This window comes from Thunnus maccoyii, chromosome 1 (assembly GCF_910596095.1).
Source record: "Thunnus maccoyii chromosome 1, fThuMac1.1, whole genome shotgun sequence".
Lineage (NCBI taxonomy): Eukaryota > Metazoa > Chordata > Actinopteri > Scombriformes > Scombridae > Thunnus > Thunnus maccoyii.
The window spans coordinates 21,482,252-21,493,456 of record NC_056533.1 but is presented as its reverse complement, the minus strand read 5'-3'; the positions used below and the strand labels follow the sequence as shown (position 1 = coordinate 21,493,456).

The 11,205-nt window shown below is 38.7% G+C and overlaps 1 protein-coding gene across 12 annotated transcripts in view; it reads right to left on the bottom strand.

Annotated features, from left to right (window-relative positions):
• The window catches only part of LOC121887811, a 110,075-nt gene that overhangs the window by 28,891 nt on the left and 69,979 nt on the right, over nucleotides 1-11,205 (bottom strand). The window contains exon 4 of one of the 12 annotated variants that reach the window (XR_006095416.1): nucleotides 1,070-1,158. The exons of the other annotated variants lie outside the window; for them this stretch is intronic. The gene's annotated coding sequence lies outside the window, so the exon portion shown is untranslated. The remainder of the gene's footprint in view (nucleotides 1-1,069; nucleotides 1,159-11,205) is intronic. 12 annotated transcript variants of the gene reach the window in all.

Below are 11,205 nucleotides of genomic sequence, written 5' to 3'. Positions count from 1 at the left end.
AGAAGTGTTGTATCAAGGGCAGAGTCTATGATGGTGTTGTATTGGGCTACATTATATTCAGAGGTGTATGTATATATTATTATATTTAATTCATTTGTTTTTAAATGGCACCTATAAGACACAGTCTCAACTTTTGCATCAGTTCCAGAAAGGTAGTGACCGTAGGGCTGTTGTGTTGGATTGTAGTGTACTGTGCAGAGTTTCTATTTTTCTAGTTACTCAGTGTATGGTCATCCCTACCATTAAGGGGTTGAAACTAGAAGATAGTAAAGTCTGAATGTAGTGGGTTTATTTTTTAAAATAATATTGCATGAAAATCATGCTTGCTACCATGTGCTAACATTTTTCTTTTCCTTTTTGTGTTCTTGATAAGTTTAATTCTTTAGGGTGAGATAATTTGGTGGATTTCTATATTTCACCGTGTTTAATATTTGCAGAATATTTTGTTGCATAACAGAAATTTATGGTGACTATATATTTCTGCAACTGGAACTGTAAAGGGAAGAGCTTGCTGAATAAGGGATAGGCAATGAAAACACTTGTGTTGAATTTAAAAAAAAAAAAAAACCTCACCGAGATCCTCCTCCCTCAGAAAAAAATTAAATAACTCATTCCTCATCAGTGGGTACGATCACTTGAATGGAATCAATCAATCGTGTTCCGCTTGGCTTTTCTCTTCTTTGCTCTTCGTTTCCAAATCCAATCTCTTCCATGTCATCTCAGAGCACATTTATAAGGGCCCAGCCTCTTGATTATCCCCCTCCCTCGCCTCAACTCCCCCGCTGCTGCATGCTCCAATGTATTAAATTAAATGAGGTGTCTGTCCAGGTCGCCCTCGCCCCAGCCTCCCACACCCCCCACTCTCACTGCTGGTAATCAAGGGAGAGGACCCCTCCCTGCTGGTTTTGTGCCAGCCAGGCTGCATAAATTAGCATTAATGAGGGCTGGAAAGACCTGCAGTAAAGGAGGGAGGGAAGGGCTGAAAAGAGCGAAAACAGAGAATAGGGGTGAGAGAACCGCAGTTACAAACAGAACACCCACAAAAGGTTACATTTCTCTGTCGTCTTACCGTCTTCCTTTTTATACCTATCTTTCCATGCTGTAGCCCAGCCTCTGTCTTTCCACTGGCTATCTCCCACAGACAGGCTCGACAAAGCTCTGAGGAGTAAAACAGTGGTGGCTTGGGTTCTGGCAATAAATGAATCATAGATGAGGTTGTGTGAACACTGTTAACGTAATCCCATGGCTCAAGCTCAAAAATACTGCAGGGCGCTAACGTCTTTGTTGTTCATCAAATATTGATGCATACATAATTATTTAAGCATATGTGCACAGATGGTGAGAATATATAGATACATTTCAGAGGCAGAGGCATTTTTAGTATTGGCTTTATGGAAGCAAATTTGATTCTGGTGGATCTTATTAGACTTAATTACCGGGGGATACATACAATTATCTTGTCATAATACAGCGTTGAATGAGTGATGTGAGGATATATAGACAGTATTTGTGTATATTCACACACCAACAGTATTTGTATATTCAGTTGACTGTGATTATGTGTGAAAAACTGTCAAAGCAGCATGCTGATGTACAGCATGCTGTTGCCGTTTGCTCCTATCTCCTCTGCTGCTTGTAATCATCCGTGATAGCTATGACAATTACAGGAAAAATCATCACATCACTTCATTCTGCTGCTCCCCAACTTTAATTGCTTAATGCGTCCTTCACTGCACCGCACCGCTCCTCTCAGTTTCCCCCTCCAACTTATCCCCTCCACTGCCACCTCATTTACTACCAAGTTCTTCCTGGTAATTAAAGTTGAACTACATGTAGGCCTCTACTTTGAGGGCGGCATATTGGCACAATTAGCTGATAACTACTCAGCGTAGTGTTTCCTTTAAGTTTCACACAGGAGCTAACTCTAACAAGATATCCCATTAGAACCTGTGCGAGACTGAAGTCCCAAACACTACACAATTGCCTTCCTGTTAGGGCTGTCACTTTAAGTAGGAATGAATCCGAAATAATGAGTAATTTGTTTGAATTAATTCGAACACAACCCATATATCGTTGTGTGTATGTGTTGGAGATACAATTTACTGTGACTGTCATAAGCATATATATGGCCAGCGATGTCAATCCGTCAGTGTCTGAGCGTCTTACTGTTCAGTATAGTCTGGCAAGCTAGCTGGTGAGTCCTCAGGTTTGTTGTAGTTGCAGAGTAAAACAGCTGCTTTTTACAAAGTTGGCAAGCTGTGTCTTTGTTGGTAATTTTGCCATGTGCAGTGTAGCCCCAAAAATACTTCCACACACTGCTTCTCAGATGCTTTGGTGTCATGATTATCCGATCTGCACAGCTTTACCCGCTGGTGTCCTTCTCCCATTTTTATTTATTAGCTTAATTTAGCTTAGGTCAAAGAGCATTCGATAGGTCAAGCTAATAGTGAATTTTAAGAATATCCTCTGCTGTATCACAAGGCAAACAACTTCAAACAGTCTGTTACGCTTATAGACTGTAAATTGTGAATTCGAAAAGGTCATTACAGGTCAAATATGTAATTTCTCCCCACATTTAAAATGGAAGTTTGAATTTTGAATAAAAAGTGACAGCCCTACTATCCACGCATGAGGGATTCACAGAAACTGATGTAAGCCAGTGTTACTGTTTGTAATGTTATCTCATTGATATCACTGTTTACTGGTCACTCTTGCACAATTCTAGTAGAGTTGCATTACGTTACTGCTGATGAAATTGAACATTTCCTACTGCTTCTGCTTCACATTAAAAGCACTCAGCAGGCAAAAAATAGGATGGCTTTTATTTTGAAGCAGCAACGGAAAAACACAATGCATACTGTATGTCACAGTAGTCTCGCAATACTAAACAATCAGAGATCTCTCCACCTACTGATTGTACAGGGATTTCTAAATGAAAGGTAGTTGCTTGTATGGCGGTGAGAACAGCCGGTAACAAACCTACGCCCCTTACATTTTGTCAAGGACACGCCTTACTGGAAATTATGTCCCCCCCCCCTCACATTTTCAGAATTTTTTGAAAGCAGATTTTTAGTTTTATTTACTGCATTGAGTAATCATATGGAGGGAACAGCCACAGTAAGCTGTTACTGTACATGAGGAGTAGCAAGCAGTGGGCTGCAAACCTCTCAGCAAGGTGAACAACTCTTTTTACTGTACCTTACTGCTGTGTGGAAAACTACTTATGCTGTGTGCAGCATGAAATATTTGGTTGCACTGTGAACAGATTTTCTTTTCTGTTGTTTTTCTGACAGAGTAGCTTCTCAAGGAGAGTTTGTTAACTCCAAAATTCTGGGACCTGTGGTATCAAACCACACTTGCAGTTACAGCCAGTTACCACAGGTGTTGCCAAATCAACCATCAACCAGGACTGAAATCTAAGGATCATAGCTTTAAAGGGGATTTGTTGGTTCTCTTTGCAGTCAAAAATAATGTCAACATGCTTTTTAAATATATTGATAATAGTTTTATATTATTAAAATGAAAAAAGGTCTTTAGGGAAATATTAGAAATGGTTCTTTTTGTCTTAGCCAGCTAGAGGGGTGTGTTGGTGTCTTGTTATATTGACAGCAGCTGGCAGGCTACCGGTGCTATATTGTACAGAGCAGAGACAAAGTAAACAAACTGCTATAGCTACAAGTCATGGACACTGTGTTGCTAACAGGCATTTTGAAGTGCAATGACCAAACCAGTGTCTAATGTTTGTAAGTCAGAGAAGAAGGAGACTTAAGCAGGAAACCTAATGTGGGTTCTTGTCCAAAGTCTCTTGAGTTGTGTAGCAGGATGCTATCAGGCTCCGTGTGACAGAATGCCACATTATCGCTTTATGCAAGATTTGATTTTCTGTATCAAAATAAGGCCTCCGGCTACGCAGATGGATAACGGAATGGTATTTCATCTAATTAATGCAAAATTAGGGGGTGTCATGATGAAACCAAAAAATTTTAAATATATTTATATATATTTCTCCATTTCTGTTTCTTACTTTTTTCTTAAAGGAGAACACAGAACGAAGGTATGTATGCTGTAGTAGACAAAAATTGCATTTTAATTGCAATTAATCAATTGGTTCGTGTTCAGATTTTTTCTTTCTTAAATATATTTCTTTATATATTTCTTTATCAAATGGTTGTCCAGTTTAGGTTTAAAAGGAATTAAGATATTTTTGAAAATCATGCATGTCACTATATAAGGTACTCTGGTTTTTATTTTAGAAATAAGTCTTGCTTTTCCTTCGAGACCAAAAGGAGACTTGTTGCTGCCTCCTTTACATCTGTGTTGGACAATGGCGATGTTATGTACATGCATGCATCTTCACAATGCTTTCATGTGCTGGATACTGTCTACTGTCTACCAAAGACTTACTAGAAATCTTGAAGCCTTACTCACCATTGCTCTTTGTATGCTCAGGTTGAATGGTCTGCCTTGTCAGCCTGTAGCCTTAACCATTGGCATATTCTCACAGACCATTCTTGGTCTGCCTCCATCTTACCTACAGATCTACATCCTTCAGAAATGTATGGGAAGTTATTGTCTTCGCACCCAGCACTTATTCCTACTATCTGTCGCTAAAGCCTGTACTGAACTGGTAGTAGCTGTAGATGTTTTGACTGACTCATTTTGCCCCTGTTTGATCCCTGAAATTGATGACTTGCAACAAATTCTAATAAATATTTTTTATATTTTATGATTGTTATTTTTTTATTTTCATTGTAAATTTAAGTATGTGTATAAGTTAATTTTTTTTTAAATATCTGCAACCCTGTTAATTGTGCTGCTGCCTGTCTTGACCATGACATTCTTGTAGAGGAGATTTTTAATCTAAATGAGACTTTTCCCAGTTAAATAAAGGTTAAATAAAAAATAAAATAAATTAAAACTCATTGAGCTACTCCATGTTTTTCATCATATGGCATACTCAGATCCACAAATGTACATGAATAGAAAATGCTCCTTCCAGTTGCACATTATATTGTAAAAAACAATATAAATGATCCCTCACGGATTTCTGGACAGGCCCTGACAGGTCTACATGAGGGATGTCAGTTTCAGTTAATTTTGCTTTCGATAGACCGACACCCATTTTAAGAAAAGTTGTGATATAGTTTTTGTTTGTGAGAGCTGTCCAGCAGTCAGTGGTCAGAGCTAGCTTGCGTGCCCTGGCTAGCTTGATTTTTAGCTCATCCTTCCTCTCCTCTATGTGTTTTCAATGCGTTTAGTCACAGTAGCTCTCGATGGCATAACGTACTCAGGCTCGAGGTACTGAACTAGCTCTTTCAATCACTCACCCTCTACCACACTGATTGGCAGCATATCTGTCTCTGTCTATCACCTGCGTTATGGCCTTGGACCAGTGTGCATCACGCTTTCTCCCCCCAACTAGCATTGACGTGATCTTTGGCTGCGACTGCGAGCCATCCTCAGACATGGAAGCTTGTTCTTACTGTGGTACAGTATAGTGCTAGTACTGAATTGGCCTGAATATAAGGCGACCCTGATTATAAGACGCCCCCATTTTCCAACAACTATTTTTGGAAAAATGACATTAACGTTACTTTTTGAATATAACTTACAGTATATCTCATACCAGGCTCTTGGAAGCGACTGCCTGTTTGTCTTTTTGAGCTCCTTATCATCTGTGACAGTGGTATTTGGCAGCTTGACATATTCCATGTCTGCAGTAGTGACACTGGAAGATGCTTTGGACTTGTTTTCACTCATCATGAATTTATTTCCTCCGTGGCAGAAAAACACTTTACATGAGCGTTCAGAAACTCCTGCAGGTTAAACTGGACCAATGAAACACTTTTAGGGCTGACTGACTCTAACACACTTGATATAAACAGACTTTAAGACACTCACTAGCCTAGCAACATCAAGGCTGCAAACAACCCATAATGCGACATTCTGTGTAGGACTCAGTTTTACACCGCTATTTTATCCATTCAAAAAGAAGATCTGATGTTGTGAACACATAATTGTCTAGGCGTTAGCAGAGTGTATATGCAAATTAACCTTTGGACCGACATGCATAACCGGTCAGAAATATTCTCAGCAGTTAACCGATTAACGGTTAACCATTGACATCCCTAGTCTATTTCTCTGTCACAGTTCCAAAAACCTCATTGACTCTCACAATAAAGTCTTCCATACATGGAAGATGTAATAAATGGAAAACTAACTGTACGAAAGACACGAAACATGGTAATAGATAAGGCTGAATATCTAGACTGTAATTCTAGAAAACATGAAAATAATTATCTGACCCAGGTACACACCTACATACTGTACACACATCAGCAGTCAGCCATTATTCAGCTGTACACCTCTTGTGACAGCAGCTTCAGGAAAGGCTGCTCTGAGAGCTTCAGGAGAGGCTGTTATTAAGCAGCAGTCCAGTGGCTGTGCTTGAGCAATGGAGCACAATAAAAATTCCTTTTCTTTAATTAACTTTTATGGGCAGTGAAGAGAACACGCTGACACCTGTCTCGCGCAGCACTGATTATTTCTTGCCTTCCACATCTGTCCATGTAGTATAAGTGGTGTGTGTGCGCATGTGGTTTTTGCCCGTGCTGAGACAGCACTGCCACAAACATCACAAAACAAGGCCTTTCCCTTCAATGCTCCTGCAGTAAAAATAATAGCCAGTCGGAAATATCAAAAAATTATGACCATAATCTATGTAACTATAAGCAATACAGATGGGTGTATATTATTACTGTTGCACTGTGCACGCCAAAGTGAACAAACAGTAACACCCACCCATTATTAAATAACACACTACCACAGCTAGCCATTGTACGTTTCAAAATGTACGTCCCCGCAGTAGCTGCAACCCTCTGCCAAGCTGCATTTTTTTGTTAGTGTTGCGGTAAATGAAAAGGGTAAGGTTAAATAGCACAGGGAACTGGATAACGACAAGAATCAGTATTTCTTCCATTTTTTGGATGGAATGGAACAGGAATTGTGGGGAGAGAGAGGGGGAGTGGACATGGTGAAACAAAAAACATATAATTAGTTGATGCTTCACTGCATCATTGGAGCACTGAAAAAAGTTGAGGCCAGCTCAACTTTGATGTTTAGAGTGTCACACCATCACGCAGCGACTAGCTTCATGTCGCCAGCTTCCATTAATAATGACTTCTAGCCTGTTGCTTTGTCGCCGGTAGTCTGAACACACAACTTCCCTGTATGCTACAACATCCTGAGTGCACTGGAATCACCGTCCATATTAGGTCAAACAACACTCGGAAACGTCAACCTGAGCTGTTAAATGATAATTTTAAATTCCTCATGACTGCACTTGTATCATTTTCAACTTTGATTTGTAGAGCGTCAGGCCTGTCACGCTCAACAAGGATCTTCTTCTATTGTGGAAGATCCTCATGTCGGGCCTAATTCCTACTCTAGGTCTTCGTTGTGGTTGCTTCACATGACTTTTTTCCCTGCACAATTGGTTCAAGGTGCAATGCAAAACTGTTGGTCTGCATTTCACTGACAATTTCTATCTTTTCTGGAATCGTAGTGATTACTACAAACATGATGGCCTTCATCCGAACCACACCGGAGTACGCATGCTTTCTGCAAACATGAACTTTGCCCTCCTGGATGACTGAGAAATATGCCCATCACACCCCCACAAGGTAACTGCATCATTCACCTCCCGCCCAACAAAACCCTGCTTGACTGATCATTGCTATAAACCTAACGTAGCTATCCTTATGGCAAAAATACAAGTCAATTATCTTGCATGGACACAATAGATTGCTCTAAACCACTTGAGGGGCCTGTCCAGCTTCATAAATCATATTCTTTTGACTCTGCTGGTCAGATTGTCCTCTGCTTGTAATCCCAGTTAGGATCAGCAGCAGGGAGATTGTAAAATCTATACAATCTGTGAACCATCATGGCACTCATGTAGAAAATCTTATTCATATTAATCCTGCTCCATCCGAGTCTGTCACCAGTGCCTCTACATGCACCTTAAAAATGTCACTGATCAGTGTGAGATCTTAAAACCGTCCTTGTTTATAACATCATATGTGCCAATAAACTTGACTGTACTGTGCTCACTGAGACTTGGCTTGACAAAACAGGTAACAAAGAGCTGATTGAGACAGCACCTGCTAAAAAATCAAGTTAAATTTTCACATTTCAAATTGCTGCTCTCTATACTGATTACTTAAACTGTAAAATTGTTTCTCTTGGTGATTTCTCAACTTTTTAATGTCTAGCTATGGTTGTTAAATCTGTATTTCCTATCTTGCTACTTACAGTGTATCACCCCTCTAAGCTCTTCTAGATGAATTTGCTGAGCTGCTGACAAAAATTTCTGTTGACTATGTATTGTCATCTCTGGTGATCAATATTCATATTGACAATCCCACTAACTCACAAAACACTTTCTTAATGTGTTTGAAACATTTGAATTTTCACAGCATGTTACGGAGCCCACACATAAACAAGGACACACCCTTGACCTGGTTATCTCTAGAGGCCTTGATATAACAGTAACAGTAACTATAACAGGGTTATTCCATGTCAAATCAGACAGAATCCAGGAAAGTGGTTGCAGCACCATCTCAGATTTTGTTCAAAGTTTGTCTATATAACGTTTGGGTACCAAAACTAAGGCCTGTAAAATATTTTTGTTCAATTCCAACGTTTTTATATTTTTTTGGCTCTTGATATTTTTTTAATTCTTACACTCTCAAAGACGCCTTATCTGGTAAGCCATGTTCAGGCTTTAATATCTTGAAAAGTATTATTCCCAGCTACACCAAATTTTGGAAGACAAACATGTTCTCAGTATGACTGAACCATTAAAAGTTTGTATTGCATGCCTATTGATTTTCTATAATTGGGGGGAAAAAAGTGCAAAATTCCTATATGAGAGTGATATTGAGGGTATTATAAACCCATTTTTTTGCACCCATATGGTATCAATCTTTTTTTTTTTTTCAAATACAATCTTTTTTTTTTTTTGTGCCAATATTTGAGGTCTCTACCACTAATGGACATGAAGATATTACGAATAAAACAAGGCATGGTAGCATTTTTTGTTCATTTTCATAGGACTGAAATGGTATGTGGGGTAACTAGTAGGAATATGAATGTATGTGGAAATAGCTTAATGTATGGTCATTTAGTGTACAAAGTGCCAGTGTCCTTCCATGTTCCACTCATAGATAAATACACATAGTTATAGGCATTGTTTTAACTCTAGGAAAAAAAATGTCCATAATGAAGAAGCAGAGTCTTCTCTTACTATCTGTACTTATGTGTGTCCCAGACTCTGAAATATTGATTGGAGTAAAGAGGTACATGTTTTCTGTGGGCTCACTTTACTATAGGTCATTAATGCAAGCTATATTCTTTACTATCAAGGCATATAGCTTTCTAACATGCACAATGTAAAATTACATGTATTTTACATATAACACATCCAACCTTTTTGTGGAAACACATCCAGATACTCTCACTGGAGCTTAAGAGGGCCATTTAGGATACCACTTATTCCTCGTACCACCAGAGGTTTTACCAAAATATTTCACTGATTTTCAATATCAAGGAACTTACCAGAGACACAATTCCCATCTCAAATGCCCTCTATTCCAGTGAACATATTGAAAACATGTTTATCCTTTATTTCTTACGATTCCTATGACACAGGAATTCAATAATCATGGAGATACTAAGGCCTAGGATAGAGTCCTGAAATAAATGTTTTTCTGCCATAGGTAAAATATCTCTAAAGTCTGTGTCTAATTTTTATGAAGGAAAAACATAAGGACACTGGCACTTTGTACCCTTAATAATCATACATCAAGCAATTTCCATGTACATTTTTATGTTCCTACTAGCTACCCCACATACCGTTTTGGTCCTATGAAAATGACCAAAATATGCTACTATTCATAATATCTTCATGTCCATTAGTGGTAGAGACTAGAGACCTCAAATACCAGCATAAAATTAATAATTTTTGATAATCATAGTGATTACTACAAACATGGCGGCCTTCATCCGAACCACACCGGAGCACGCATGCTCTCTGCAAACATGAACTATGAACTTTGCCCTCTTTGATGACTGAGAAGAATGCCCACCCACCAAAACCCTGCCTAATAGATCATTGCTATAAACATCGATGATTTTTGGCACTTTTTTTCGAATTGTTGGCACTTTTCTCCAAATCTAGGGCCTTATAAAAATAAAGTGGCACACCATGCAGGCTTTTAATGGTTTTGGCATACAGGACTCGTTTGTCTTCCAACCTACAAAGTTTGGTGAGGCTAGGAACAATACTTGTCAAGATATTAATGCCCAAACCTGGCTTCCCAGATAAGACGTTTCTGAGGCTACAAAAATGAAATAATATCAAGGACTGAAAAAATATGAAAACATAAGATTTGAACAGAAATATCTTACAGGCCTTGGTTTTGGGACTCATTCATGATATAGACAAGGTCTGAACAAAATCTGAGACCGTGCTGCAACAACTGTATCTGATTTGACACAGAATGACCCAACGGTAACTTTTAATATGATATGTGTACCCAGACATGACAATGTAGTCAGATTCATAAACTAAGATATGTTTATTTATGAATACACAATACTGCCCACCATGTCATCATGTGATGAAATGATGGACAACTTCCACTATGTTACTACCCAAAGCTCCTTGGAGAATTGGGGAAAAAGTGACAATGCTAAAAAAAATCCTGCCAAAGGCCTGAATGTAAATGGCGAAAGACCACGCTGCAGGTAGGTTATGAAATCTATAAAAAAATACACTTAACTGCAATAACAAAGAAATGAAAATTTCAAGACAGCATCACATTGCACAAATGATAAATGACAATAAAAATAATGGTCATTTTTTGTTCTCCATAATTGATAAACTGATAATCCCACCAGATCAATTCCTGCTGAGCTCCTCTTTTCAGGTAAATGTAATGAGTTTGCCACTTACTTCCAAGAAAAAATCTCCAGCATCAGAAACAATACTTAAATATTGCACAAAGGCGAATCTAACCTTTCTGTTGCCTCACATCAGCATACCTTCCTGGTTACCACATGTAATTTTTTACCCGTTAACTGCAATGATCTTGACAAGGTGATCGAGCAGCTTCAATCTTACCCCTTTTCTCTTGATCCTTT